Below are 23,429 nucleotides of genomic sequence, written 5' to 3' on the forward strand. Positions count from 1 at the left end.
CAAGTTATCGGTTCTGTTGGTGTTGATTGAGGGGAAAGTATTGCCCTAAACACGAGGCGAGCTCCCTGCTTTTCTCCGATTAGTGCCGTGACATCATCTACATCTACCTCAACAGCCAGACTCTGTATAGTCTGCCTTGAATATCTCTTAAAGTCTCTTCACCTCTCAGACCTTCCCTTTTGTTCTTTCATCCCCTCCCCCATTTCCCAGCCCCACAAACCTGCTTCTTAATCTGTTTCATTTCTTGCTTTTTTCTCAGTTCTGACGAAGGGTCTTCGACCTGAAACGTTGACTCCGTTTCTCTCTCCACGGATGTTGCCTGGCCTGCTGAGTTTTTCCAGCGTTTTCTGTTGTTATTTCGGATTTCCAGCATCCGCAGTATTTTGCTATCGTCTGTTTAGTGTCTCATCTGAAAGACAGCACCTCTGACAAGGCACCCCACCTCAGTACCAGACTGGAGTGTCAGCATAGATTTTGTGCTTAATTTTTTGAGCCCGTACTCCTTCTGACTCAGAGGTGACTGTTGCGACCAGTTGAGCCGAGCTGGCAGAGCGAGAAAATAAAGCTGTACGGCAACTCTCCCTGGCCTTTCCCCTTCTATGTTAACGAGGCAAAGCTCTAGGCCATCATTTCTTATATGATAATCTTATAGGATAATGTTATATCCTTACACTATTCAATTCGAACTAGTTGCATTCCACAAATGATATTTCACAATCTCAGTAGCGTCGGAGCCATTGTTCGATTATTTGGTCATCTACGGTAGGGTGACCGTATTTTCCAAACCGAATCCGGAGACGCCCAGCAGAGTAGCCAGAACGGAAAATGTCGGTTGCACCGCGTTGTGAGGCAAAAAACATTTTTTAGCCGCCGATATTTTAACAGTTCCTCAGATATAAATGCAAAACAAATGGGAGTTAATGTGCGTAGGTCCCTGAAGGTGGCAGGACATATTGAGAGAGTGGTTAGCAAAGCATATGGGATCTTGGGCTTCATAAATAGAGGTATTGAGTACAAAAGTAGAGAAGTTATGCTGAACGTTTATAAAGCGCTAGTTAGGCCACAACTGGAGTATTGCGTCCAGTTCTGGTCACCACACTTTAGGAAGGATGTGAAGGCCCTCGAGAGGGTGCAGAGGAGATTTACCAGAATGGTTCCAGGGATGGGGGATCTTAGCTACAAGGACAGGTTGGAGAAACTGGATTTGTTTTCATTAGAGCAAAGGAGGTTGAGGGGTGATTTGATAGAGGTGTACAAGATTATGACGGGTTTGGATAGGCTAGACGGGGAAAGGCTGCTCCCACTAGTTGATGGTACAAGGACTAGGGGACACAGATTTAAGGTTTTGGACAAGAGATACAGGGGGGATGTGCAGAAAAACTTTTTTACGCAGCGAGTGGTGATGACCTGGAACTCGCTGCCGACGGAAGTGGTGGAAGCGGAGACACTCAATGTTTTCAAGGGGAGACTGGATAGGCACTTGAGGGAAATAAACTTGCAGGGCTACGGGGATAGAGCGGGGGAATGGGACTGACTGGATTGCTCTACAGAGAGCCAGCACGGACTCGATGGGCCGAATGGCTTCCTTCTGTGCCGTTATGACTCTATAATTACCGCGGTTGTGACGTCACACTATTGAAGCCCATTCAGACACCGTTTATAAAATAACACTCTTCAGGAACAAACAGTTGAATCTTGCGTGTGTTCTATGTCAAGCGGAAGCCAAGCGCAGGCAGCGCAAGGAGCGCACATCAACCCAAGCACCCCAACCCACCCGCCCCTTCAACCACAGTCTGCCCCACCTGTGACAGAGACTGTAGGTCCCGCATTGGACTCATCAGTCACCTGAGAACTCATTTCTAGTGTGGAAGCAAGTCATCCTCGGTTCCGAGGGACTGCCTAAGAGAGAAGAGTCGGAGAGGCCATCTTTCGGATGAGACGTTAAACCGAGGCCCCGTCTGCTCTCAATATTTTATTAATAAATATAAAAGTTTACAATTATTTTGCATATACAAACCTGGCCCATAGCCAACTCGGTAACATCAGCCGGGAGCTTTGCATCATCGCATCAAGTCCCCAATGCCACTCCCATCTGGTCCTGCGCACAGGACCCATGTGATATGGCAGCATGCTCATGTTAAAAAATAAACAGTCAGTGATGGAGCTGCCTCAAGGAGCATGGGCCACTTGAGTGGCAGGTTGGCAGCTCTGCTGATGTGAATTGGGTAGAGTACCTGCCGACACCTGGGAATCCCTGGCCCAAGACCGCACAAAGTGGAGGAGAAGCATCCGGGAAGGCGCCGAACACCTCAAGTCTCTTCGCCGGGAGCAAGCGGAAGCCAAGCGCAAACAGCGGAAGGAACGCACGTTAACCCAAACCCGTCTGGCAACTGCAATAGTGCTGTACCGTCTATACCCTCCCCCGAATACCCTAACTTTTAATTTCTCAATTTTAAATCTGGCCCCAACAGATTTCGATTTTTCATATAAGGTGTGAAACACTGCACCACCCCCGCCCACCCCGTGTCAGAAGGTTTCAGAAACCTCTTCCCGGTGGGAGAATTTAGAGCTTATTCATTAAAAAAAACCGATTAGATCAGATCTTTGCAGCACCCTGATCTCTGAGGTAAATAAAACCAACTCCCCCACCAGCTCTCGCCGCGTCCTCGGATCCTCCGCCAATTTTTCTTCCCGTCCCGCTCGTGTTAAAGGGTCCCGCCCTCCCGCCAGTCACTATTGGCTGAAACCGCTGCCTCTTCATCGGATGAAACCCCGCCTTCGTGCCCCCCACCTACGCCCACAGCAGCAGCCAATCCCAGGAGGGGCACCGCCCCGACAAACGAATGCTGTGCTCTGATTGGTCTAGAAGATGTGAGGCGTGACAAAGATTGGCGTCTCAGCGGACCAATGAATATGGCTCTCGTCTATTCGGGGGAGGGGTTTCGTGAACCGGGGACTTTGTTTGCCCGGAGACACAAGACCTCACCCGGAGACTGTTTCTGGAAAATGGGGATGTACGGTCAGCTCAACCTACATCTACACCTATCCTTGTAAGCTACAATCCCATTCTTCTTGCACTACTCATGAAATTCTTTTAAAACAATTTAATTGAAATGGAATTAATTCCTTTTGCTGATGGTCCGTTCTACATTTCCACTATTCCGAAAGAAAAAAATCTTCTAATCTGTAGCCTTTCTGGAGGCCGTTTAGCTTGGTGTTCATGTCCTCTACTTTTGCAAGTTCTGGCACAGACAGTCATAGATGACACAGAGATAGGCGGCAATGTTGGCTGTGTAGATGAAGGCATAAAATCACAAAAGGTATATTGATAGATTAAATGAATTGACAAAACTGTGGCAAATGGACTTTTCACTTTCGACCTAAAAAGGATAGAACAGGGCACTTTCTAAATAATGAAAGGCTAAAAACTGGAGGTCCAAAGAAACTTGGGGGGGCCCAGGTACATAGATCATTAAAATGTCATGAACAGGTACAGAAAATAATCAAACTAGTCTAATGGAATGCTGACCTTTATATCTCGAGGACTAGAGTACAGGGGGTAGAAGTTATGCTGCAGCTGTACAAAGCCCTGGTTAGACCACACCTGGAGCACTGTGAGCAGTTCTGGGCCCCACACCTTAGGAAGGATATATTGGCCTTGGAGGGAGTGCAGCGTAGGTTTACCAGAATGATACCTGGACTCCAAGGGTTAAATTACGAGGAGCGCTTACACAAATTAGGGTTGTATTCCCTAGAATTTAGACAGTTAAGGGGTGATCTGATCAAAGTTTTCAGGATATTAAGGGGAACAGATAGGGTAGATAGAGAGAAACTATTTCCGCTGGTTGGGGATTCTAGGACTAGGGAATATAGTCCAAAAATTAGAGCCAGACCTTTCAGGAGTGAAATTAGGAAACACTTCTACACACAAAGGGTGGTAGAAGTTTGGAACTCTCTTCCGCAAACGACAATTGATGCTGGATCGATTGTTAATTTTAAATCTGAGATTGATAGCTTTTTGTTAACCAAAGGTATTAAGGGATATGGAGCTAAGGCGGGGTATATGGAGTTAGGTCGCAGATCAGCCAGGATCTCATTGAATGGCAGAGCAGGCTCAAGGGGCTAAATGGCCCCCTCCTCTTCCCATGTTCCTAAGTACAGCTTAAGTCAAGCAATCCACTTACTTCTGTATTATCTATTAATTTCAACAACCTGGACCATGTTCTCTTAATCATTCTTCTGCAATTCAAGTCTTAAAAACTCTTAAAAACCTCTCCTCATATCCTGAATGTTGTCTCCCAGAGCAAATCTTGTCACTATTCTCGGAACCCTCTCATATGTTTTAATATCCTTTCTTGAGGTTTTTTTAATTTATTCGTTCACGGGATGTGGGCGTCGCTGGCATGGCCGGCATTTATTGCCCATCCCGAATTGCCCTTGAGAAGGTGGTGGTGAGCCGCCTTCTTGAACCGCTGGAGTCCGTGTGGTGAAGGTGCTCCCACAGTGCTGACTTAGTCGTAGCGATTTCTTACAACTGAGGGGCTCGCTGGGCCATTTCAGTGGGGCAGTTAAGAGTCAACCACACTGTTGTGGGTCTGGAGTCACATATAGGCCAGACCGGGTAAGGACTGCAGATTTCCTTCCCTATAGAACATTGGCGAACGAGATGGGTTTTTACGACAATCCGATTGTTTCATGGTCACCATTACTGATACTAGCTTTTTTTTTTAAATTCCAGATTTATTTTATTAACTGAATTTAAATTCCACAGCTGCCGTGGTGGGATTTGTACTCACTTCTCCGGATTATTCGGCCTCTGGATTACTAGTCCAGTAAACAAAACCACTATGCAACCAAATTTTATTTGTCTTATAATACTCCCGTGAAGCACCTTGGGATGCTTTACTATGTTAAAGATGCTATATAAATACAAGTTGTTGTTGTTATCTACAAGTGACAGAGAGTTAAAGTAGTATGTCTGAAGCTAAAATAAAATGCATCCAAAGGTTTGATTAGCCTGGCTACTCTTAATGAATGATCAATAATTGCATCCCTATCCATCTTCTTTCTGCCTTTACTAATGGACATACAGTCATTGTGCACACATATTTTATTTTCCCTGTATCAATATGCATTAGCTTGCATTGATTCACTTCAGATTCCATCTGCCATTCCTCGGCCCATCCAATTAATTCCTCCAGATCCCTCTGAATGCTTTCAGTCTCCAGGTTGTCACGGTGACGGGGGCCGTCGCTCGTATATTGAAAATGAATTGCGAGTGACAGATGTGGCGACTTGTCCAGAGAGATTGCTTTTTCCCCTTATTTTTATGTTTAAAGAGACATTGTCGTGGTATCAGTCATTTTCTTTTCCCAAGCACATTCAGTTCTTGGAACAACTTGCCCCGAAAACTCCCAGGCCAAGAAGCTGTCATTTTTGGTTGCCTGGGAGAGTTGGCCCTGTAGCAGATTGCTCAACAGCTGCACTGTAAACTATGACAATATGGTTTTTATTCATTTGACGTCAGCTAATATTAAGTTTAACTCAAAAGTATTAGCAGTACATGTAATCGAGAATGTTCAGGGCAGTGCTGAGGGAGCGCTGCACTGTCGGAGGTGCCGTCTTTCGGATGAGACGTTAAACTGAGGCCCTGTCTGCCCCCTCAGGTGGACGTAAAAGATTCCGCGGCACTATTTTGAAGAAGAGCAGGGGAGTTCTCCCTGTGGTCCTGGGGCCAATAGTTATCCCTCAATCAACATCACTAAAACAGATTATCTGGTCATTATCACATTACTATTTGTGGGAGCTTGCTGTGCGCAAATTTACTGCTGCGTTTCCTACATTATAACAGTGACTACACTTCAAAAAGTACTTCATTGGCTGTAAAGCGCTTTGGGATGTCCTGAGGTTGTGAAAGGCGCTATAGAAATGCAAGTCTTTCTTTTTTTGCTGTGGTTATAGGTCTGGTGACTTCCCTTCTGAGATGACAGTGTGCCATCGGCAGTATCATTCTGACCAAGAAGCAGCCATTTGGCCACTGTGATAGTGACTAATGCCTGCAGTGTTCCAACCTTCTTGTAAGAAACGTAACTGATGTCCCGCTCTAGTCAGCAGAAATGCTCAAGTCTTCATAAATTAACTCCCGGGGGAAGTTATTCCGCAGGTTACTACGAATTAGTGACACCTGAAACGTGGCAGCAAGATTTCCTAACTTTGCAGTTTCTTGTGAAAATGCAAATGCAATTTAATGCCAGAATCTATTGTTAGGGACGTGGTAACAGGACACTTAGAAAATCATAATATGATTAGGCAGAGTCAACATGGCTTTACGAAAGGGAAATCGTGTTTGACAAAACTGTTAGGAGTTTTTTGAAGATGTAACTAGTAGGATGGATAAGGGGGAACCAGTGGATGTGGTGTATTTGGATTTTCGAAAAGCATTCGATAAGGTGCTACACAAGAGGTTATTACACAAAATTAGGACTCATGGGATTGGGGGTAATATACTAGCATGGATTGAGGATTGGTTAATGCACAGAAAACAGAGAGTAGGAATGAACGGGACTTTTCAGGTTGGCAAGTTGTAACTACCGCAGGAATCAGTGCTTGGGCCTGAGCTATTTTCAATTTATATTAATGATGACTTAGATTAAGGGACTGAGTGTAACATATCCAAGTTTGCTGATGATGCAAAGCTGGGTGGGAATGTAAGCTGTGAGGAGGATGCAAAGAGAGATATAGACAGTTGACTGAGTGGACAAGAACATGGCAAATGGAATACAATGTGGGGAAATATGAAGTTATCCACTTTGGTAGGAAAAACAAAAAAGCAGAATATTTTTTGAATGCTGAGAGACTGGGAAATGTTTGCACTCAGAGGGACCTGGGTGTTCTTGTGCATGAATCACAGAGAGCTAACATGCAGGTACAGCAAGCTATTAAGAAAGCAAATGGTATGTTAGCTTTTGTTACAAAGGGATTAGAGTATAAGAGTAAAGAAGTCTTACTACAATTATACAGAGCATTGGTGAGGCCACACCTGGAGTATTGTGTACAGTTCTGGTCTCCTTACCTAAGGAAAGACATACTGACCTTAGAGGGAGTGCAGCGAAGGTTCACTAGACTGGTTCCTGGGATGAGGGGGATTAGAGTCATGGGCGAAATTCGGTATCGCCCCGTTTGGGGCGCTAGTATTGGCGGTGCGCAAAGTTTAGCGCCAGGCGCAAATTATCGCCACCTCCTGCGAAATTGGGTACCTGCGCCCCTGAGGGTGATTGCGGCGCTAAATCAGGTGCTGCACGACAGTCTTAAGGCGCTAACCCAGCGGAGCGAGGTGCTACCTCACAGTACTGGCGAAGCTCATGTGATTTCAGTCAGCAATGGAACACAGACACACTGGCACCATTCAATTCTTAAAGGGGAGTTCTGACGAATGGTCATTGACCTGAAACGTTAAATCTGTTTCTCTCTTCAGAGATGCTGCTTGACCTGCTGAGTTTCTCCTGCATTTTCTGTTTTTTTCTTAAAGGGGAGGGTTGATCTTGCCTTGCTCTCCATCCACATCCTGCTCATTGCAGCCTTGAATCTCGGCCTGAATCTCAGCCTGGAGAGACCTGTACATCAAATCTGCTGGAAAGAACAATGGAAAGAACCAGAGAAAGATCTCAGAGTGCAGCCCCCACAGTCTCTTCTAATTCGATACAAGGGCAAATCAAAACCAACCTGCAATACTCCTTCACACAGCGTGGAATCTCTCCAGAAGTCTGTCTCTCTCTCACAATGTGTGGTGCAAAAATGTCACCTTCAAAAAAAGGCAGGAGGTGTTCCCCTTTAAATAGCGCTCCCCTTGTCCCTTTCAGACAGCATAACGGTCCCCTCAACCAGTTGTTGCTAGCACCAGGCGGTAAGGCAAGGGGCGCCACTGAATTTCCGGACCGGGGTGCCCCAAGGGCGTTGCACTCTGGAATGACGTCATGATCTGCGTGTGCTGGTGAGCGGGCGCTACGGTTTAGCGCCAGCGCTAAATGTCCGCTCAATTTGGGAAGAGACGCAGGGTTTGCTGCACCCGGGTGCTAGTTGGTTAGCGCCCCACTTCTCGACCTCTTTAGGCGCTAATGGGTGGTGCAACCAACCGAATTTTTCCCCCTAATAGAGTCATAGAGTTATACGGCACAGAAAGAGGCCCTTCGGCCCATCATGTCTGCGCCGGCCATCAAGCCCTGTCTATTCTAATCCCATTTTCCAGCACTTGGTCCGTAGCCTTGTATGCTATGGCGTTTCAAGTGCTCATCTAAATGCTTCTTGAATGTTGTGAGGGTTCCTGCCTCTACCACCCTTTCAGGCAGTGAGTTCCAGATTCCAGCCACCCTCTGGGTGAAAAAGTTTTTCCTCAAATCCCCTCTAAACCTCCTGCCCCTTATCTTGAAACTATGCTCCCTGGTTATTGACCCCTCTACTAAGGGTTGTCCTATGAGGAGAGAATGAGTAGACTAGGCCTGTATTCCCTAGAGTTTAGAAGAATGAGAGGTGATCTCATTGAAACATATAAAATTCTTAAGGGGTTTGACAGGGTTGATGCTGAGAAAATGTTTCCCTGGCTGGGGTGTCCAGAACATGGGGTCACAGTCTCAGAATAAGGGGTCGGACATTTAGGACTGAGATGAGGAGAAATTTCTTCACTCAGAGGGTTTTGAATCTTTGGAATTCTCTACCCCAGAGGGCTGTGGAGGCTCAGTCGTTGAGTATATTCAAGACAGAGGTCGATAAATTTTGGCAACTAAGGGAATTATGGGATATGGGGATAGTGTGGGAAGGCAGAATTGAGGTAGAAGACCAGCCATGATCTTATTGAATGGCTCGAAGGGCCGTATGGCCAACTCCTGCTCCTATTTCTTATGTTCTTAATAGAACCCGTCTACAATTTTGCTGGAAACAGCAGTCTGAGGAGATAGTCCCACAATGCGCACCATGTAGTCAATAGACAGACGGTAACCAGAGGAACGCTTCCTCTTCACTTTTAGATCATTCCCAGAAGTTTGTGTTAATGCGGTTTAACTGTATACAGTATTTGTTTAAAAAAAAATTGTGCCAGTATATCCAAATGATTGCTTGGATGAAAAAGTTTTATTGTCCCGTTTGCTTGCCTCCTCTCTGAATGACATTGGCTTCTTGCCGGGGTAGCGCTCCACAGGAACACGACAACGCTCCAATACTTAGCGCGAGTGGACATCCTTCATGTGTGAGCCCAGATACTAAGCAGTGGAAAGACATTCAGTCAGGGAGAGCGTCACAGCCAATCCCCATCACGTTCCCTCTGAGTGTCCATGCTCTTACACATTGTAGCAGGAGTCAATGGCTGGCAAGAGCCCTGGCTAATTCTTTCTCTTGCCCTTGTCTAGTCCGTGGGCGGGTAAATGGGAATTGAGGTACAGATCAGCCATGATCTAATTGAATGGTGGAACAGGCTCGAGGGGCTGAATGGCCTAACTCCTGTTCCTATGTTCCTAGGCATTCTAGCTAATTATCCTGCCAACTGCTGCCCCTGCTGTAGTCAGGTAGGACGAGCCTCAAACTTGGGATGTTTTGGTTTGGTTAGCTTAATTCTCCATCTGACGGTGTATTTATCCACTGGGCTATCGGAGAGCTGCTTTTTTTGTGGCTTAAATAGCCATATTTTACACCCTTGAAAAGAAACCTATCAGAAGAGCCTGGTGAACTTCTGAGTAGAAAGAAAAAAAACCAGAAAGACTTGCATTGATGAAGTGCTTCTCACGGCTCGGCCCCCAGCTCCCAGGCTCTCCGAGTAAATGCTGATTTCTGTCAGCATTGAACATTCTTGCCTGCAGCGCATGTTTTAAGTGGCCAGCATGAATGGCATGAATCCTTAGAGATTGTGCATTTGCTTATTTTCAATTATAATAGTTAAATGAAGCACTTGCCCGTTTTCAGCAACAGTTTCCCATCCCCGAGCCGGCCCAGATGGAAGTTGTCAGGCGGCACACGGTGGACCGACTTGACTTCCACATGTCCTGCCCGGCAAGTTAATGCCACCGCCGAAGACGTGAACCACTGCACAATTGGCCATGTAGAGTCTAAACAGTTACGTGCGGCTAATTTGTCCTAAATCTGCAATGTTTTGCCTTCCGGTTGCCTGTAAGAAGAACAAGAAAAGAAGGAACTTGCATTTATATAGCGCCTTGCATGGTCGCCAGACGTCCCAAAGTGCTTTACATAAATGAAGTGCAGTCACTGTTGTAATGTGGGAAACGCAGCAGCCAATTTGCGCTGAATAGATATCCCCAAGGGAAAAACAAAATGAAATAGTCTAACTTCAGCACAGAGATGAAGGATTAACAACAGGGGTCTTACTTGAGAGCCCTTGGGCAGGGTAAAGATGATGACACATTAGAACAGTGAGCTAAGGATAATTAAAGAAAGTAATGTAATAATTGGTGGCTTCAATCAACCCAACATAAGTTGCAAGTACTTTAATAGAAGAGAGGCAACAGAAGCAGTAAATGTGGTGCAGTATTGCCTTTTGACCTATTGGGGGTATCATCTGATTGAGATTGCCCAATCACAGCAAGCGCCCACAAACAGCAATGGGATAATGACCAGATAATCAGTGATGTTGATTGAGGGATAAATATTGGCCCCAGGACAGCAGGGAGAACTCCCTTTGCTCTTCCTCGATATCGTGCCGTGGGATCTTTCACGTCCACCTGAGAGAGCAGACAGGGGCCTCCGGTTTAAGGTCTCATCCGAAAGACGGCACCCTCCGGACAGTGCGGCGCTCCATTGGTAGTGTGAGCCTCGATGTTTGTTGCTCAAGTCTCTGGAGTGGGGACTACGGAACCCACAACCATTCTGACGCAGAGGCGAGCGCGCTACCCACTGAGCCACGGCTGGCCCCGTTGCACTGCACGCAAAAAGTTCTTACTTTAGATCAGTTGCATAAATATTCTACAACTTGAGCAGCTGCAGATGACATGCGTGAGGGTGCACCATGGAACAACGCGTTGACGCCGTGCGCGTCTTTCGAGTTATTACCCAGCGATCTCGGATGCGGGCAAGCCGGAGCTTGACGTAGCTCGCGGTCATTCGGCAGCCAAGCTGTTGTCAAAATTGGTCGGAAATAACACAGCCTAGTTTAGCTTTCTCGGCTGATAACTAAAGTGAAGCAATTACAGCGCACTTTTAGAATTGGGTTTTGTCGAAGTTTGCAGACACTTGAGTTGCATAAGTGCCGTATCACCCGGGGATCCAGTGCCACCAGTTCCTTGAGAAAGGCCCAGCCCAATTATGGAACACATTTGAAGGAATACGTTGTGACATTTTCCAGCATGAAAGCTTGCAAATGGAAAAAAAAATGTGTGAAATTGAATCGGACAAAGGTTTCATTTAAAACCTGTGGCAGTCAAAAAGAATAATACCTGAGATCTTTATTTGGAGTCGGGCCTGTCAGTTGTGGCCTCGGTATATGCATTCACTAAGGAGTTTAATTCCCTTTGATCATGCACTGTTTATTGCCTCCACATAAAAATCCGCTGTGTGCTATTTTAAAACAATAGGAACGCAGAAAAAGGACCAAGGTCCCCTCTAGTTCGCCTTCCCTCCTGGTAGTCGCACGGTCCAACGATAATGGAGTTATTGATTAATCGCAGCAATCAATCTCGATCAATGGGCAGGATTTTCATTGGGCCGTGGAGGCGTGGGGGGGGGAGGTTATAATCCCGAAATTGGGGGTCCCGACCCCATCCCGCACCCAAACCCGCCTCCATGCCAGTTTCAAAGGAGGCGGGTACCCGCCCCGCACTGGGACCCGCCTCCCCGAGGCGGGAAGGGGATTAGTGCCAATTAACTGCCTGTTAACAGGTAGTTAACAGGCAGTTTTTAGCCTAATCCCTATTTTAAAGGTTGAAGTGTGGGATTCCCGACGGCTCCAAACCACGCCAAGTTAGAGGAGGCGGGCCGTCGGGTTGAAGGACTTGGAGGGGTCGAGATGTCGGTGTTCAGGTGAGTGATGTGTGCATGAGTGCAAAGGTAAGTGTGTTTGGTGTGTCTAAAGTGATTAAAGAAGTTTGAATGACCTTTTCTTACCTTTTCAGCCTTCCTTCCTTTAGGTCTCGGGAGTCCCTCATCTCACCGGCACAGAAAGCAGGGTGGCTGCGAACTGTCAAAAGTGACAGCCTTCAGCTTACTGTGCAGGAGAGATTTCTAACTGTGTCTGTGGAGAAGGACTCAGGTTAGAAGTAAGACTGTCAGGCCTAGAAATTCAGTAGCGTGCGCCAGCCGTTAGCGCCTTAGGAGGAGTAGATCTCGAGCGCTAGGCGCTTAGCGCCCGGGCGCAGCGCGATCTGCGCCTCGCCCCAACTTCAGTAGACATTTAGCGCCGGCGCAAAGTCTTTGCGCGCGCCCTGCTGCGCGCGCAGATTATGACGTCATTTCCTTGTGCAACGCCCTTTGTGCGCCGCAAACCGGAACTTCAGTCGCGCCGGCCCATTGTGCGCCGGGCGGCCCTAACGACTGTGGAGTGGAACGGTACACAGCCGAAGCAGGCCGCGGGGAGCGCAAATTAAAGGGCACTTACCCTGCACTATAAAGGGCTGCCATTTTGCAGCAATCACTCCTGTGCAACGGATTTTTTGAAAAAAACCAAGGAAGGGAGCTTACTGCTTTGGGCCAACACTAGGACAGGTATTGTTGGCTTCAGGCCAGAGCTTGGCAATTTGCCTTCACTGATATCTCATTGTTTGCCAGCATATTATGGGGGTTGCATGGGGTGCCAATGCTGAGTTTCAGGATTATGTCGGAAGGGCTCGCAGACGCTGGGTTAGAGGGGCAGCCCTGGCTAGACACAGAGGGGGCAACAGGCGTCGGCAACGTGGGCCTTACCCACTCAGGCAATACCGCCAGCAGGTCTCGTATCTCAACATGACTGGCGCGCGATGCGTTAGAAGGCTGCGATTCAGAAGAGAGGTGGTTGCAGAGATCTGCCATCTGCTTCACAGAGATCTGCGTCCACAGCTGAGTTGCAGGACGTCTCTGTCGGTGGAAGTGAAGGTGACGGTGGCTCTGAACTTCTACGCCACCGGCTCCTTCCAATCAGCTGCTGGGGACATTGCTAACATATCCCAGTTCACCGTCCATTGCTGCATCCACCAGGTCACCAATGCCCTTTTCAGAAGGAGACGCCAATTCATCTCCTTCCCCATGACCCTGGAGAGGCAGCAGCAGCGTGCAGTGGGATTTGCAAGAATCGCGGACTTCCCCATGGCGCAGGGCGCCATTGACTGCACGCATGTGGCTTTGCGGGCACCTGTGGACCATCCCGAGGATTACCGCAACCGGAAGGGCTACCATTCCCTCAATGTACAGCTGATGTGTGACCACAGGCAGCGCATCCTAGCTGTCAATGCCCGCTTTCCAGGCAGCAGCCACGATGCCTTTATCCTGCGACAGACTACTGTGGCTGATATCTTCCAGGCACAGCCTCACCCAAGAGGATGGCTTATCGGGGACAAAGGCTATCCTTTGTGTACCTGGCTCATGACCCCGCTCCGCGCGCCCAGGACCCCTGCTGAAGAGGCATACAACGAGAGCCATCAAGCGACTAGGAACATCATAGAACAAACAATTGGCGTCCTCAAGCAACGTTTCCGCTGCCTGGATCGTTCCGGCGGATCTCTGCAGTATTCGCCGGAGCGAGTCTCCCAGTTCGTGGTCGTTTGCTGCATGCTGCACAACCTGGCTATCCGCAGGACTCGGGCACTGCCACCTCACGCTGGAGCACCACCTCAGGAGGAGGAGCATGAGGAGGAGGAGGAGGAGGAGTACCAGGCCAGGAGGGAGGCACAAAGGCCGCCCGTCGGCGGCTTATTGAACGTCACTTCTAGGCCCCCTGTCAGGGAATGGCTTGTGCCAATGAAAGAACATGAATGCAGCCGCTCCGCAAGCCCTCAGCCGCTTAAGGCAACAAACACTTCAAAGATCAAACATGGACAATATGAATAAATAAAATGCTTTATTGAACAAACTCAGGGCCCTTCCCACATGAAACCCAAAAACAGACAACACCCCCCAAAAAACAGTCACACACATGACTGACTCCCACAACCTGGGGAGGAATAACAAAACATTTGAACAAAAATGGCCTTCATCCTCGGCCTTAACAGAACAACCATCCCCAGAAACAAAACAACCATCCCCAGAAACAAGACAACCATCCCCAGAAACAAGACAACCATCCCAATATAAACAAACATCTGTCCACACCCTCTACTTTGTGGCCCGCGAGGGCGATTCCTTGTCCAGCCTTTGGCGGCCCCTGGCCGCCCTGCTGCTCCTCCTCAAACCGTGGCCAGTGGCTGCAGCAAGGCTGGGGGAAGGCTCCTGAGGGGCACATGTCGTCACGGCAGATGCCCTTGGGGGTCGGCCTAGACGAGGTCTGGGCCTCGAGGGGCCGGCTGGTGAATGCTGCAGCTGTGGCTGGCCAGCATCAGTCGGACCAGCATCTCGTGGCAGCTCCACTGGGGGAGTGACAGTGGCGGCTGGAGGAATGGGGGCAAGCTGGCGTATGGCAGGCCGCCGCTGGTCAAGTGACACACTGGCACTCGCCCGGGCCCGCCCTGCAGCATGCGCTGCCATGTGCCGAACGACAGACCGCTGTGCTGCTACAGCGCGGCGGGTGTCCTGGCGATGCCTGGCTGACGCAGCGAGTGTGGCAGCAGTGAGTGCCCGTGCTGCCCTGGTCTGTGACCGCATCAGACCAGCCAGTGACTGCACGGCACCACTGATCAGCTGCCCACTCGCTGCCTGTGCTGCCACAAATTCGGCACGACTCGCGTCCTGTGCTGCTCCGAATAGCTCCAAACTCCTGGCCTGTGAGGCCCCGAACTCGGCCACACTATGAGCCAGGGACTCGATGGCCTCAGGCATCCGTGCCACAACCCCCATGAGCTCGGTGTGCCGGCGCTCCGAGTCCACGGACATTTGATCGAGGAGGCGCAGCTCCTCGGAGTTGACCGTCGGCGGACTGGAGGCCGGACTCTCCCTCTGGGGAGAAGGCCGCCGAGCTGGCCGACCCTTCCCGCGTTGCTGGATGCCACTGGGCCCAGCAACTACACCCCTCTGGGAAGAAGGCCGCTGAGCAACCGCACACCCCCTGCGTTGCTGCACGCCACTGGTCCCAGGAGCGACACTCCCCTCCGACACTTCCCCCACGCTCTCCTCCAGGGAAGACGTGTCCCCTACATTGGCATCCCCTGGCGCGGGTGAGGGTTCCCCTGATAGGCCGCCTTCCTCTTCCTCTTCCTCTTCCTCCTCCTCCTCTTCCGAGAGGCTGTCAGTGGCAGCTTCAGGGACCTCCTCCTCACCATCTGAAAGCAGGAAGGGACAAGAGTAGCTTTAGATTGAGGAGAGGGCATCAGCGAGGGAGGCATGAGTGGTGGCATTCAGCGCATTGGTCGGACAGTGGCAAAGGATGTAGATCTGATGCGCAAGTGGGACCAGAGAGGTCCAAAAGGTGATGTCCTTACCATTGGTGCCCAGAACAGGGTCGGCATCTCCACTGGCAACGGGGCCAATCACCCGGGCTCCCATGACTCTTCCAGGTCAGTGAGCTGCTGGATCTGGGGACCGCCTCCCCCGGTCTCAGTCCGGCTCTTCTGATTGTGGGCCAGCTTGGCCTGCAAGAGAAAGGACGGCCTCTAAGTACAGTGTGTAGCCCTGATCTGCTGTGCACTGCCTCCCATGGTCGAATAGCTTGGCCAGTGTGGAGCCCTGATCTGGTGTGCACTGCCTCCCATGGTCGAATAGCTTGGCCAGTGTGGAGCCCTGATCTGGTGTGCACTGCCTCCCATGGTCGAATAGCTTGGCCAGTGTGTCAAGTGCAGAATGTGCAATTGATGTTCATGCCAGTCCCATAGCTGCTGGATGAGGGCTGGCCATTAGGGCTTTCAGGTCCCTTTGCCCATAATGTGAGGTGCACATGCAAGGATGAGGAGGACACTGGAAAGGGGACTCACCCTGACAATCCTCGTGAGGTCATTGAACTTTTTTCTGCATTGGATACAGTTCCTGGGGACCTCGCTGTTGGCTGACACCCTGATGGCGACCTCCCTCCAGGCTTTCCTGTAGACGCTGGTCGCAGGCTTCTTCCCACTGTCCGGGAACAGGTGTTTGCGTCTCCTCTCCAAAGCCCTAACCAGCACCCTCAAATCATGGCCAGTGAAGCGCTGCGCTCGTTCACGGGCCTTCTGCATCATTCCCGGCACTATTTCTGTTCAGCAGCAGTGTTTAGGCCTAGCTGGAGGGCTGCAGTGTCCAGGGCGTGGCAGCAGACAAACTCGACCCTTCCCCCTTTAAGAGCTGGCCGGCACCAGGGTGTCTGCTGTCAATCAAGAAATGACCGCACCTGCGCTGCGCCCGGCCTCGGCGGTTTAGCTCAGCAACGCCGGCTTTGCGCCTAAAGATAGTTGTGTAACGCCAGTTTTAGCGCTCGAGCAAACTCTTAGGGCGAAGCTACTGAATATCGGCGAAGTGGCCTCGACTTTGCGCCGGGCGTAAACTTTAGCGGCCGCCCGACTTTTCCGCCCCAAAGTGGCTATACTGAATTTCTAGGCCTCAGTGTTTGACAGCTTCAAACAGCCGTGAAACGCTGATATTTCATCTGTCAAAACCTCTTGACAGATGAAATTTCAGTCTGTGACGTCACCTGTTGCCGGGTGGCCCTTAATTGGCCTGCTGAGCCCGCTGGGCGGGCTCAACAAGGTCAATCAAGTTAAAATCGCGTGGATTGGCCGCATCTCGATGGAGGTGGGACTACAACCCCGAAGGTTGTAGTCCCGCCTCCTACCCGACTCCTGAATGAAAATCCTGCCCAATGAGTCTACAACAGACCCAGACATGAGGGGAGGAAAACCCCCAGTGGTGGAGAGCTTTGGGGGACTAGAGGCCCAGAGTCACCTGCTCCTCCCGGGCATGCTACAATGGAGCTGAATGTCAGATGTTGCGTATCACAGGCGACCGATCTGATACCGCTCTTTTTGCGCCGTCGCCCGAGAGGAGTTTCTAGGCCGTCCTGTCTCAAATTACTCCTATCAAAGCGGTGAGAGTCATGGCTCTGTGGGTAGCACCCTCATCTCTTGGGTCAGAAGGTTGTGTGTTCAAGTCCCAGAGACTTAAGCACAAAAGAAATCTAGGCTGACACTCCCAGTGTAGTACTGAGGGAGTGCTGCACTGTCGGAGTGCCGTCTTTTGGATGAGGCGTTAAACCGAGGCCCCGTCTGCTCTCTCAGGTGGGCATAACAGATCCCATGGCACTATTTGAAAGCAGAGCAAGGGGAGTTACCCCCAGCGTCCTGGGGCCAATATTTATCCCTCAATCAGCATCACTGAAACAGATTATCTGGTCATTATCACATTGCTGTTTGTGGGAGCTTGTTGTGCGCAAATTGGCTGCCGCGTTTCCTACATTACAACAGTGACTACACTTCAAAAAGTACTTCATTGGCTGTAAAGCACTTTGGAGTGATCAGTGGTCGTGAAAGGCGCTATGTAAATGCAAGTTCTTTCGGTCCTTAACCCATTCAAAATCAACGAGCTAACGACTGTGTTAACATAACTTACCAAAGGCATTTTACGCGAATCCATCATTGCAGTAGGCGAACCAGTGGAAACGTTCGATTTCATTCAAACGAGACTGCACTGCACTCGGCAGAAAGCTGGCGTCTCACTTTAAGCCCTTCAGTTTGTCTGCATAAAGAGGTGTTCATGCGCTGAACACTAACTCAGTGTTGATGTTAGTACAGAGCGATCCCACGAGTGCATGCCTTCACCAGACCAATTTGTACTGCTTTCTGGCTTCATCGGCGATTGAGCAGGGACCACAATAGACGCCCCTTGATAAATTGTCTCAGTGTCTATTCATTAAACAATATAGCAGTGACAGCGAGAGGAGCAACTACCCAACTATACCATCTGCCTCATTAGCATGTTTCACAATAGCCTCTTTTTTTAGACATCTAGAATATGCAACAACAACCTGTATTTATACAGCGACTTTAACATAGTAAAATGTCCCAAGGCGCTGCCCAGGAGTGTTACAAAATTTGACACCGAGCCATATACAGAGATATGAGGGCAGGTGACCAAAAGCTTGGTCGAAAAGGTAGGCTTTAAGGAGCAAAGTGAGGTAGAGAGGCAGAGATGTTTAGGGAGGGAAGCCCAGCGTAAGCTCGACGAACAGCACCTCATCTCAGATCATAACCTCGGCCCCTATTACATTTTTACATATATTTTTTATCCACACCTTTGTTTTGGCCCTCCCCCCCTTTTTTTCTCTCCCACATGGCAGCTGTCTCTCATTCTGCCAGCGCATTTCACACCTAATCTAGAGCCGTCTTTTGTGTCTCCACTAGTCCGATCACCATCTCGTCTGGTTTTGAATACCTCTTAATGTCTCTTCACTTCTCTTTTGTTCTTTCATCCCCATTTCCCAGCCCCCAAACTGGCCTTTTAATCTGTTTCATTTCCTGTGTTTTCTCAGTTCTGACGAAGGGTTTCGACCCGAAACGTTGACTCTATTTCTCTCTCCATGGATGTTGCCTGGCCTGCTGAGTTTTTCCAGCATTTTCTGTTGTTATTTTGGATTTCCAGCATCCGCAGTATTTTGCTATCGTCCAGAGTTTGGAGCCTAGGCAGCTGAAGGCACGGCCGCCAATGGTGGATTTACGATGTTGCACAGCCCCACATTGTCTCTAAACCTTAGAACGATTATTAGAATAATATTGAGGAGCAGGTACCTTCCTGTTAACGCTCATTCTGTTGCAGTAATATATAACTCTTTGTCACTGTTGCTGACATATATATTCTTTAAAAAAAAAAGCATGATACATCCGACAAGGACATCGCAGATTAAAAGCCCCTCCCCATCAAACAACAATCGCTATTTCAAAAATACAAAGTGCAGCTTTAAAAAAAAATAGCGATTAGCAATGGCCGTCGGAAAGCTGATGGGTCAACCCCGGGGGAAGTTTATAATCCGGCCGTAAGATAATGAAGCAAGACATTGTTTTGGTGAGGCTGATGCCGGAGAAAATAAAAATTGGCAGGAAAGTTCTGTCCGTTTCTGAAAGCCTATCAAGTTTGCGACTATGAAACCAGAGAAATCCAATCAAACTCTAAACATCCACCAGCCCAAATCTAGAACAAGGTTGCTTCTTAAATGAGAGCTTGCATTATATAATATAGGTGCATCGTCCACAGCTCTGCATTTAAACTAAAGAGTGCGTTTCACCAGGAGAATCCCTCGTATAGAATTGCCATTAATTTGATTGGTTTTTGTTTTACGTCCATTTTAAGTGATTGTTGCTGACGACATAATTTGGAGAAAGGAGGAAATCAATCTGACAGTATGCGAAGGAGCTGAATTAGCATTGTCGGAGAGACACTCAGGAACAGCACCTCATCTTCCGATTAGGCACTTTACAGTCTTCCGGACTCAATATCGAGTTCAACAATTTCAGATCATAACCTCGGCCCCTATTACATTTTTATATATTTTTTACCCACACCTTTGGTTTGTGCCTTTTCCTTGTTCTCTCTCCCACATGGCAGCTGTCTCTCACTCTGTCAGCGCATTTCACACTTCATCTAGCGCCATCCTTTGTCTCTTTACCTGTCCTATTACCATCTCGTCTCGCCTTGAATATCTCTTAACGTCTCTTCACCTCCCAGACCTTCCCTTTTGTTCTTTCATCCCCTCCCCCATTTCCCAGCCCCCAAACTGGCCTTTTAATGTTTCAGTTCCTGCCTTTTTTTCCTCAGTTCTGACGAAGGGTTCCGACCTGAAACGTTGACTCTATTTCTCTCTCCACGAATGTTGCCTGGCCTGCTGAGTTTTTCCAGCGTTTTCTGTTGTTAACTCAGTAATTCAAAGTGCTTCAGTGATTGTGCTACTTCAGTTACAGGCGGTTGAAATGATTACTTTTCCAACGAAAGGCTTAATGTAGTGGGTGCCCGAGCCATAGCCTGGTGCATCACATGCAGCTCCCGAATCTTGGCAAGCCAGCCCAGGAATGCCACGCTACTCAGTTCTGGTTTCACTTATGGGGCCGACATTCCATTCCCATCCATGGTGGCACAGAGGGGGTAGAGAACCCTGGTCTTTGGCATTGGTTTGCACTAGCTCTGCGGCTGAGCTAGGGGCACAGAGGGCTTTCACTGCTCCCTGATGCACGCCTCATTGAGGGCTTACTGGGGCCTGTGTCCTTGCTGCCCCGAGAATTCTGACGTGTTACCTTATGGTGAGAGGCCAGCACTATAGTATTACACAGGATATACGGCACAGAAACATGCCATTCGGCCCAACCAGTCCGTGACGGTGTTTATGGTCCATTCGAGCCTCCTCCCATCTTTCCTCATCTAAATCTATCACCATCACCCTCTGTTCCCTTCTCCCTCATGTGCTTGTCCAGCCTCCCCTTAAATGCATCTGTACTATTCGCTTCAACCACTCCCTGTGGTAGCGAGTTCCACATTCTCACCACTCTCTGGGTAAAGAAGTTTCTTCTGAATTCCCTATTGGATTTCTTGGTGACTATCTTATATTGACGGCCTCTCGTTATGCTCTTCCCCACAAGTGGAAACATTCTCTCTGTATCCACTCTATCAAAACCTTTCATAATTTTAAAGACCTCTATTAGGTCAGCCTTCTCTTTTCAAGAGGAGAGAGACCCAGCCTGTTCATCCTTTCCTGATGTGTATACCCTCGCATTCCTGGTATCATCCTTGTGAATCTTCTCTGCACCCTCTCCAGTGCCTCTATCATTTTTATAATATGGCGACCAGAACTGTACGCAGTACTCCAAGTGTGGTCTAACCAAGCTTCGATACAGGTTTAGCATAACTTCCTTACTTTTCAATTCTATACCTCTAAAGGCTGGAGCAAAGCACACTCCCAACAGGTGTACAAACACTGGAATGTAATACCACCCATCCTACACTTTTGGGGACATTAATCCTCGCTCTAGGGTCATTTTCAATTTATTTGTGTTGCACTATCACTTAGAAATACATAGATGTTACAACATGGGAACAGGCCACTTGGCCCATCCGGCCCAAGTCTGCATTTACCCTCCACCGCCCACTTCCAACCACTCGTATCCTCTACTCTCTGATTCCTCCCTTTAACCAATGTTTAATCCAGTTCGCTATCCTTCCCCCTTCATCCTCTCTAATAATCTCTCCTATGGTGCCTTGTCAAAGCCTTTCCTGCAGTCCATGTGCGCTCCGTCCACCGTGTCTCCCCCCTTGTACCATGTCTGCTATGTTCCCGCTAAGGTGCGCGGCCGCGCAGTAACCTGAAAAGTCCCGTGCCGGCCGCTCACCGCCTGTTACCTTGTAAACACCGGGCACACGCAGAAATTTAAAGGGACCGCGCATTAAAAGAGACAGGCTGCGCGGAACAAAGTGCAGCTGACCGGGAACGTTGCATGTCTGTCACCTCCTCAAAGAATTTTCCAAGGTTCGTCAAGTGCGACCGGTCCCCTTGAAATCCGTGCTGGCAAGTTTTAACTACTTTCTTGTGTTCTTTTTTGTTCCCCTTTTTATTTGAGTTCAACAAGACAGCTACATCACCTGCTCCACCGCCCACCCCCCCCCCCCCCCACCGGACGTTAGCAGATTCCTCGCTCAGATCTGGAGTTTGAAAAGAGCTGTCCTTTGCACCATTCCCTCATTAATGGAGAGACCCAGAATCAGACCACCAAGATCTGTTAGTATCAGCAGCCTTAGATATATAATGGGAAAATGGATTTAAATTCTGCATGGGAGCCCCGTGGTACCTACCTAAGCAGCTCGTGCAATCCCTGTGTGCTTCTATTTCAAGCCACTAACTTTAAATGAGCTCACAACATTGCCAGTTGCATGTTAACAAGGCCAACGTCATCCTTTCAGCTCGGCACCTCTGGCTGCCATTCCATTGAGTCACTTCTACCCATTTTAAGCTGAGTTAGGAAATGGAAAACCTTGGGATCCGACAGGACCCTGCACTCAGCTTCCTCCCCCCACACTTGCAAAAAGCCCTTTATAACACCTCCGAATATTATCCACCTCCTCCCCTTATCTCTCCTCCCCTGCTGCCGAACGTCTGCGTCCTCGTTCCCCCTGCAATGCTGGACTGCTGCAGACCCTCCTGCATCAACGCTCCACAAGCTTCGACTCGCACCACTTGGAAGAAGCACTGAGTAGTAGCACGGGCACAGAATGTACTCTGGGTGGGGGGGACTTCAATGTCCATCACCAAGAGTGGCTCGGTAGCACCACTACTGACCGAGCTGGCCCAGTCCTAAAGGACATAGCTGCCAGTCTGGGCCTGTGGCAGGTGGTGAGAACCAATATGAGGGAAAAACCTACTTCACCTCATCCTCACCGATCTACCTGTCGCAGATGCATCTGTCCGTGACAGCACTGGTAGCAGTGACCACTGCACAGTCATTGTGGAGACGAAGTCCCGTCTTCACACTGAGGACACTCTCCATCGTGTTGTGTGGCATTAACACCGTGCTAAATGGGATAGATTCAGAACAGAACTAGCAGCTCAAAACTGGGCATCCATGAGGTGCTGTGGGCCATCAGCAGCAGAATTGTATTCCACCAAAATCTGTAACCTCATGGCCCGGCATATCCCTCAACAACAACACTGAAGAAGCTCGACACCATCCAGGACAACACAGCCCACTTGATTGGCACCCCATCCACCACCTTAAACATTCACTCCCTCCACCACCGGCGTACCGGGGCTGCAGTGTGTACCATCTACAAGATGCACTGCAGCAACTCACCAAGGCTTCTTCGGCAGCACCTCCCAAACCCGTGACCTCTTCCACCTAGAAGGACAAGGGCTGCAGGCGCATGGGAACACCACCACCTCCAAATTCCCCTTCAAGTCACATTCCATCCTGACTTGGAAATATATCGGCCGTCCCTTCATCGTCGCTGGGTCAAAATCCTGGAACTCCCTCCCTAACAGCACTGTGGGAGCACCTTCACCACACGGACTGCAGCGGTTCAAGAAGGCGGCTCACCACCACCTTCTCCAGGGCAATGCTTGGTATCCATTGTAACCCTTTTCTCCTTATCGTAAGGTGTTCTGAAATATCTTCTGCATGTACATAGTGCTTTATGAATACAAGTTATTGTTAAAATAGCGTGCACAAGAATTCGACTGGAATGTATCAACGCATTTATTAAAAATAGAATGCAATTTGAATCCCCAGTTGTTAATTTAGCGCCCACGCACTGTCAGGCTCTTAGCCAGGTCGCTTGATGATGGTGCCATCACCATTCTCCACTTAAATAAAAATATTAAAACAGTTAACTGGTATAATCGGTGGGGTGGGGGGGAGGGTGCGGAACAAAAGCATGTC

The 23,429-nt window shown here is 49.0% G+C and overlaps 1 protein-coding gene across 2 annotated transcripts in view; it reads left to right on the plus strand.

Moving 5' to 3' along the window:
- The window catches only part of LOC147117873 (cadherin-6-like), a 280,439-nt gene that overhangs the window by 79,002 nt on the left and 178,008 nt on the right, over window positions 1-23,429 (plus strand). The window contains exon 1 of one of the 2 annotated variants that reach the window (XM_085989255.1): window positions 2,960-3,050. The exons of the other annotated variant lie outside the window; for it this stretch is intronic. The gene's annotated coding sequence lies outside the window, so the exon portion shown is untranslated. Of the gene's footprint in view, window positions 1-2,959; window positions 3,051-23,429 lie in introns of those variants that run through there. 2 annotated transcript variants of the gene reach the window in all.

Source organism: Somniosus microcephalus, chromosome 5 (genome assembly GCF_052327205.1).
Source record: "Somniosus microcephalus isolate GS21.2 chromosome 5, FLI_Smic_1.0, whole genome shotgun sequence".
Lineage (NCBI taxonomy): Eukaryota > Metazoa > Chordata > Chondrichthyes > Squaliformes > Somniosidae > Somniosus > Somniosus microcephalus.